The 8,100-nt window shown below is 41.3% G+C and overlaps 1 long non-coding RNA gene across 1 annotated transcript; it reads right to left on the minus strand.

Moving 5' to 3' along the window:
- Positions 1–4,423: 4,423 nt before the first annotated feature.
- LOC101016212 lies at positions 4,424–7,809 on the minus strand. Its single transcript, XR_002523889.2, has 2 exons — positions 5,804–7,809; positions 4,424–5,437 (listed from the first exon to the last, which is right to left on the minus strand). It is a non-coding gene; the product is annotated as an uncharacterized LOC101016212 (long non-coding RNA).
- Positions 7,810–8,100: the final 291 nt, after the last annotated feature.

Consider the following 8,100-nt stretch of genomic DNA (forward strand, 5'->3'; position numbering starts at 1 on the left):
CCTAAGACTGCACAGGGATAATAGGTGGTGTGACAGAGGGACTACATAAATACTTGATTAGACCGTTAAGTGCTTACAGATCCATTTTGTGCAAGATGAAGTGAGTTCTACGACGGTTCTCATATCTCAAAATCATAATGAAGTATATATGCCCCCTTAGATTTGCATATAGAAGCAAACACAGGCTCACAGTGACAGAGACAATCTGCACTGGTGGCAACCAAACCACATGAGCCACAATTCAAAGGCAAAATCAGAACCTTCCTGCCCTACTCTCCACCCCACAACCCATAGTCTTTTGAAATGCCTTATTTTTCCTTTCTGGGAAAGTCAGTGTTTTTTAAAAGTCAATAATAGTCTGGATATAGAAAAGTTTTTTGAAAAACAAGGTGTGGTGGCCTGAATAATGGCACCCCAAGATATCCACACCCTCATCCCTGGAACCTCTGAATGTTATATTATATGGCAAAGGGACTTTGCAGATATGATTAAGTTTAAGGATTTTGTGATAGGGAGATTATCATGGGATCATCTGGGCAGGCCTGGATGCAATCACAAAACATAAAAAGAGTTTTGACTACTGTAGAGAAGGCGGCCATGTAACCCCATAAGCATAGGTTGGAGTGATGCGGCCAGAAGCCAAGGAATGCTGGCAGCTTTTAGATGTGGAAGAGCAAGAAACAGATTCTCCCCTGGAGCCTCAAGAAGAAACCCAGCTCTGCTGGCATCTTGATTTTAACTCCATAAGACTCATTTCAGACTTCTGACATCCAGAACTGTAAGAGAATACCACTGTGTTGTTTTAAGCCACTAAATTTGTGGCAATTTGCTACAGTGGCAACAGAAAACTAATACCTAGGGCATAGAAAAAGAACCTGATTTACTAAAAAGTTTATCAAGTTATCTCTATATTGAGGATCAACCAAGAGGCCAAGTCTCACTCTGGCTTTGGGTTGGGGCTTCCAACCTTGCCAGAATCTGGTTTTTTCCTTTGCTGGTGCTCATACAGTTCCTAGGTTGCCCTTGTTGGAGGGACAGTCATCCAAGAATTTGACAACATTCCAATTTAAGAACATAGTAACATTTAGCTTGATTTACGAGTCACTTTTTGGATTGTTAAATGAACATAGTGCTTTAAGATGAGCTGTGATTCTATTTATGGCTTATAGAAAAGAAAGCGTATTTATTTTAAAACATTAATACGTAACAAGATTTCCAAAATATATAGCTTGTGATTTTTCCATTTCAGCATTTTCATTACCCAGTAAACTACTGCTCTGGAGTTGCCACTTAGCATTTGATAAATGCCTTCAGGGAGTTAAGGATTTGCAAGGCAAATTTTAGACCCAGTTTTTGAAATAATTATATATTCAATCTGCAATAATTTGAAGAAAAAATACACTTTTAATAAACTACTGGAGTGATACATACAATGGTTTTATCTGGGGTCAGTGAACAGAAATTTCCTATTGCAAGTGTGTTAGAAGAATATTTCATTCCACTTTCTTTGCTCCTGCACCAGAAGATATCTTCTAAGTGCTTTTGTAACTGTTTCCATCTCTCTCTCCACTGTACCACTGAATCTGGAAAAGCCACCATGGACTTAAGTTATTAGAAATTGGCAATGAGCCAAAAAAAGAAGCCAGAGAAAAGAAGCAAGATGCAGTTTAACATCATTAATTTCACTGCAAGGTGAGCTTATGGTCTTCTTGCCAGCATCGTTCTATTCATTCATTCATTCAACAAATATCTATATGGTACCTACTCTGTGCAATGTCCCTGAGGGGGACAGAAAGGGGAAGCAGACAAATCCTATCTAGTAAATACATAACTATATTAGGTAATGACTACTAAGGTGATAAATGATGGATCATCGCTGGCAAAGGGAACAGCCAGAGCAAAGACACTAAGGTGGTGCTCTGACTGAACATTTGTGTCCCCCCAAAATTCCTATGTTGAAGCCCTAAACCCCAAGATGATGGTATTAGGAGGTGGTACCTATGGGAGGTGATAAGGTCATGAAGGCAGAACCCTCATGGATGAGATTAGTGCCCTTATAAAAGAGACCCAAGAGAGCTCCCTCACTATTTTTCTACCTTATGAGGGCAACAGCAAGAAGATGGCTGTCTCTGAACCAGAAAGCAGACCTACATTAGACATCAAATCTGCCGATGCCTTGATCTTGGACTTCCCAGCCTCCAGAACCATGGGAAATAAACTGTTTAAACTATTCAATGTATGACATGTTTGTCAGAGCAGCTCAAATGAACCAAGACAGGTGGGAAAGTATGGAATACACAGATAGAAAGGAGTGGCTCCACATGGCTGGATGCAGGGACCAGCACAAGCAATGAGAATGTGCAGGTTACACGAGCACCAGAGAGTCAGAGATGGAAGAGTCCTGCCCCCAAGGTGCTCAACATCTGATGAAAGAACAGACCAGAACCACACAATCACAGAGCTAGAGGAGCCACATGAGTACATGGAGCAGAAAGGAGAGAGATATATTGGAGCCTGGTGATAGGAAGGTATGGATAGGGTATCAAAATGATGTAAAACCATGGCTCACGTCTATAATCCTAGCACTTTGGGAGGCCAAGGTGGGTGGATCACGAGGTCAGCAGTTCGAAACCAGCCTGACCAACATAGTGAAACCCCATCTCTACTAAAAATACAAAAATTAGCTGGGCGTGGTGGTGCGTGCCTGTAATCCCAGCTACTCGGGAGGCTAGGGCAGGAGAATCGCTTGAACCCAGGAGGCAGAGGTTGCAGTGACCCGAGATCATGCCACCTGTACTCCAGCCTGGGCAACACAGCAAGACTCTGTCTCAAAACAAAACAAAACAAAACAAAAACACGCTTGTAATCCCAGCACTTTGGGAGGCCAAGGCAGGTGAACCAAGAGGTCAGGAGATCGAGACCATCCTGGCTAACATGGTGAAACCCCGTCTCTACTAAAAGTACAAAAAAATTAGCCAGGCGTGGTGGCAGGTGCCTGTAGTCCCAGCTATTCAGGAGGCTGAGGCAGGAGAATGGCAGGAACCCGGGAGGTGGAGGTTGCAGTGAGCCAAGATCACGCCACTGCACTCTAGCCTGGGCGACACAGCAAGACTCTGTCTCAAAGAAAAGAAAAAAAAAAAAGAGAGATAAAACCTAAACTTGATGTTGAACAGAAAAAAAAGAGTTAACCAAGCAAAAGAAAGGGAGGGACTATCCCTTGCAAAAGCACAAAGCAGTGGGGCAGCTTGGCTTCCCAGGAAACTGCAGGTGATAGCCAGAGGGAGTGAGACAAGAGGGTGCAGATTAGAGAAAGGGAAGATCAAGAAAGGCCTTGTGAACTACAAGAAGAAGTTTGGATTCCATTCTAAAAGGAACTGAGTTCCACTGAAAGGTTTTAAACTGGGAAGTGGCATGATCAGATTTGCATTTTGGAAAGATTTCTCTGGCCACTCTTGGATCAGAGAAGTTGGAAAGCTCTTGCCATAATTCGTGTTTCTCATCAAAATTTGAGAAACTCTGCTTGAGAAACAGAGCTTCTCAAATACATTTAAGATGGGAATTAGCTCATAGCTAGTGAGTTTCAAAGCCAGCAAGGAAGCACTGAAAGATTTCTTAATTCTGCTCTGCCTCATGGAAGAGCTTTGAATTTCTTTGATTCACATTATATATTTTGTAATTACATTCCAAACTCATAACTTGATTAGGTAAAAGGATTAATCTTCTACCCCTTTCCTCTTCCTAGGCCCCTTCTTCCATTCACACAGGCATGTAAATGTGATCCTAACAAGTATGTCTATACATTTACTCATTTACTCACTCCACAAATATTTATTGCATATCCATTATGTGGCAAACACTGTGCTAGGGTGCTGTGTGCGTAGGACGAACACCGTTCCTTGCTCATGAAACTGGCAGTCTACTGGGGAGACACATGATAAATACATAAACAAATAAAACTCTAGAAGAGCAGCTATATATGTGTACACATAAAAAGGTCCTTGAAGACTCACCCAGAGAAGTCAGTCAGTTGAGATGGGAGTGTCATATGGTTTGGCTTTGTGTCCCCACCCAAATATCATCTCAAATTGTAATTCCCACATGCCAAGGGAGGGACCTGTCATCTCCACGTATCAAAAGAGAGAGATGACTGGATTACAGGGGTGGTTTCTCCCATGCTGTTATCACGATAGTGAGTGAGTTATCATGAGATCTGATGGTTTTATAAGTGTTTGGAAGTTCCTCCTTCGTGCTTCTCTCTCCTGCCACCATGTAAGATGTGCCTACTTCCCCTTCTACCATGATTGTAAGTTTCTTGAGGCCTCCCCAGCCATGTGGAACTGTGGGTCAATTAAGCCTCTTTTGTTTATAAATTACCTGGCCTGGGTAGTATCCTTACAGCAATGTGAAAACAGACTAATACAGAGTGTGAATACATTGACATTTATTTTACATGAGTATCATTCTAGAGAAGTAGTATTGGTACTTCTAGGCTGGTGCTATTACTCAACAACACTAACGTTTAAAATATAAGGTCATAGTCTTCAAACAGCAAGCAAGGCTTACAATTGCAGGCACAGAGAGTAAAAGGTTAGGTATGAGGAACTCAACCCTACGGATAAATTTGTTTTCTGTCTCTGGGTTTAATGAGGCCCATAAAATCTCCAGGGGATCTCTGGGAGAGGCTCACTGGAGCACTTCAGTATTGATTCAGCCCCTCAAGTAGGTCTTACTTGAGGCCACAGCTAGCCTAGACCTGGTTGGGTTGATGCACTTAAGTCTGAGTTCTGAAATTGTGCTGACTGGCACAACTGCAGCTTGTTTTCATGACAGCAAACCAAAGTCCTTATTAATGTTTTCTTTCTAAAATGTTACAAGTTAAAGAAAAATTGAGTTCTGCATTAGTTAAAATTTCCTCTTCTAGACAACTCAAAGCTTGAAATCTTCAGATCATACATTGAGCATCTCTAGTATTGGGCCCTTTAAAAAAAAAAAAAGATGGAGTCTTGTGCTGTCGCCCAGACTGGAATGCAGTAACACCATCTTAGCTCACTGCAGCCTCAAACTCCCAGGCTCAAGGGATCCTCTCGTTTCAGCCTCTGGAGTTCCTAGGATTACAGGCACCAGCCACTATGCCAGCAAATGTTGGGTACTTTTCAAGCAGGCTTTTCAGAGTCACTCCTCTCACCTAAAGGATAAGGAGCATCTGTGAGACAGCTAAGCCCAGTTCTGATTGGGGGCCCACTGGACACAGGCCTTGCTTCATGGGGTCAGCTGACAACTAGGCTCTGACCACCTGTCCACAACCAGCAGGAGAGTAATCACTTTCAGCCACCAGCCAACATGGTTGAATTTAAGTCATTGATCAATAGGCCAAAGGTCCTCTACTTCATCATGGCTCTTCCATGCCATCCACTCATCTGTTATAATTTCCCAAAACCTAATAATTTGATAAAAAGAGATTTGATTAAGTACAAGGTTTACAAGGTTCTACACTGACACAAATTGAAATTCAATATAAGCCCATTCTAGGAAATGGGCTAGAATATGAACTAAATTCTTTTTTATCTACCCACTACACACACACATACACACATACACACACACGTGCCCACACATACTATTTGGCAACCTGTCACTCATAAAGACTGAGAACAATTATTCACTTTGAGCACTTGGCAGATAGAATGGAACACTACATTGTCAGTAATCAAAAATTATTTTCCATTCTGGTTATTAATCAAAACTTTATTTCCCATTGACTAACCCCAGGAAAAGGTTATCATCTACTTCAGTCTGTACTTACTTCACTACTAACAAAAGAGTCTTTTCTCTCCTATCCTCAGCAATGCAGAATTACCATCATTCCCAAGACCTCTTTGGGTTCCTTGACCAGAAGAAGCGTTTAGCTATGCCATCCATGATGTATTGCACATTTAATTGCACTATGCAGCTATTCAAAAAGCATTCAGAAGTAATCATTTAACATTAATATCCCAGGGCAATCCAAGGTCACAGTACATTAAAAACTAATTCACAGTGGTTCAAGAATGCATTTTTCATATATGGAATAACATAATTCTTTTATGATAAAAGTGATAGTGGTATTACAGGGTGATGAGATACAGGATATTCTGAATATCCATCATTGAACCTATTGTAAAAATGGCAAAGTCAGACCTTTGGTCTTCTCATAACTCAACACACCACTAATCTGTATTAAACACTACTGACCATGTTAACCTTTTATATGGCTGACCATGTTTTAAGGAGCAACAATCCTCATTTGTTATTATAGACAATACAAGCATTTAATACTTATTGTGGTCATTTCATTCTCAGATTTTACTATCTGCTATTTTTTCTGATCCTTCAAACATCTAAAATTATAACATCTCTATGGGTAACTAAAGGCTTCTTGGTGAAAAATTATACACATGCCTCCGTGTGTGTGTGTGTGTGTGTGTGTGTGTGTGTGTGTGTCTCCATCACTTCCTTCCAAGAATTCTGTGGGAAATAAAATTATTACAACTTGAATCAAACATCTATCATGCTGAAATAATAGTGTTCCAAGGCAGCAAGATCTCTATACAATGTAGAATGGGCAGACTACACCCTCTAGAAACTTCACCTCTCACAAAGGGTTATCATTGGCAACGCTGTACCACAATTTGGTGCCATCCAGCAGGAAATATATCAGGAGTTATTTCAGCAGTTTACAGGCAATATTGTCAGATTTGTTAATATGCTAAACTCTGTATTTAAAGGGGCCATGTTGCATGGCCAAACACTGTTTTCTTTTCTTTTTTTTTTTTATATTTCGCATCTCAAAATCTAGTTTTCCAGTAAGTCCATTTAAATTAGACAGAGGTCAGAAGCATCCAGTTCAATGGTCATTTGAGATGATTAATAAGTATGGTCATAACTCTGTGTTCATGGCACTGTTCTAGGTGCTGAATGTGAGATCAGATTGGGCATAACTGGAATGGAGGCAAAGTATTAGGCCAAAAAACACAAATAAAATATAAATTTGGCTAGTGATAACAGAAAGCTGGAAAAGACTTTGACACATGACTAATCGTCAACGAGTTCTGCAGATGTTCAAGTGCTGAGTTCAGAAGCAATGACATTACTGGTCTCCACCCGTCCTTTCCCCTCAGCCTCCGAGACAGCCCAGAATATGTCCTGGTACTTAGGACATGTGTTCATGGCTCACTACATAAGCTGGCTTTCTCCACACTCCTGAGAACTTCTGTTTCCAGAAGGGAAAGGAAAACGGACAGCCTTATAGATTTCATGACTAACGGGAAGGTGTGAGATCTGGGAAACCACCTTCAAGGTAAGCAAAGGGATAGATGACCTAAACTACTAGAAATCACCATTTTCCAAACAATTTCTAACACAAAATGCCACCTTTGGATAAATTACGGAAACAAGTCATTTTGATTGTAACTTTAAAATAGAAAGCTCTTTGCATCTATTTAATTGACTATCAGCTTTCCCAGCCATAGTCCGTAAATCCACAGGCCAGTGGAACCTGGGGCTTCAAACACATAAACAAGGTGCTTTGGCATCTCAGCCTCTTGACGATGAAGACTGAAGCATTTCTCGCTTTCTCGCTTTCTCTCTCCTCTCCCTTCCCATTTTCCTCTTTCTTTTCTCTGTTTTCTCTTCCTTTTATCCTTCATGAGTGCAATTGAGTACTAGAAAGTTATACCAAATTCCGCCAGGCACGGTGGCTCACGCCTGTAATCCCAACACTTTGGGAAGCCGAGGCAGGCAGATCACGAGGTCAGGAGGTCGAGACCATCTTAACACTGAAACCCCGTCTCTACTAAAAAATTACCTGGGCGTCGTGGCGGGTGCCTGTAGTCCCAGCTACTCAGGTGGCTGAGGCAGGAGAATGGCGTGAACCCAGGAGGCGGAGCTTGCAGTGACCGGAGATCGCACCCAAGGCACTCCGGCCTGGGTGAGAGAGCAAGACTCTGTCTCAAAAAAAAAAAAAGAAAAGAAAAAAAAAGAAAAAAAAGAAAGCTATACCAAATTCACAAAGGAAAAAGTTAGAAGAAATGAAATAAAATACAGCTGGTTATCTCAAAATCT

This window comes from Papio anubis, chromosome 8, assembly GCF_008728515.1.
Source record: "Papio anubis isolate 15944 chromosome 8, Panubis1.0, whole genome shotgun sequence".
Lineage (NCBI taxonomy): Eukaryota > Metazoa > Chordata > Mammalia > Primates > Cercopithecidae > Papio > Papio anubis.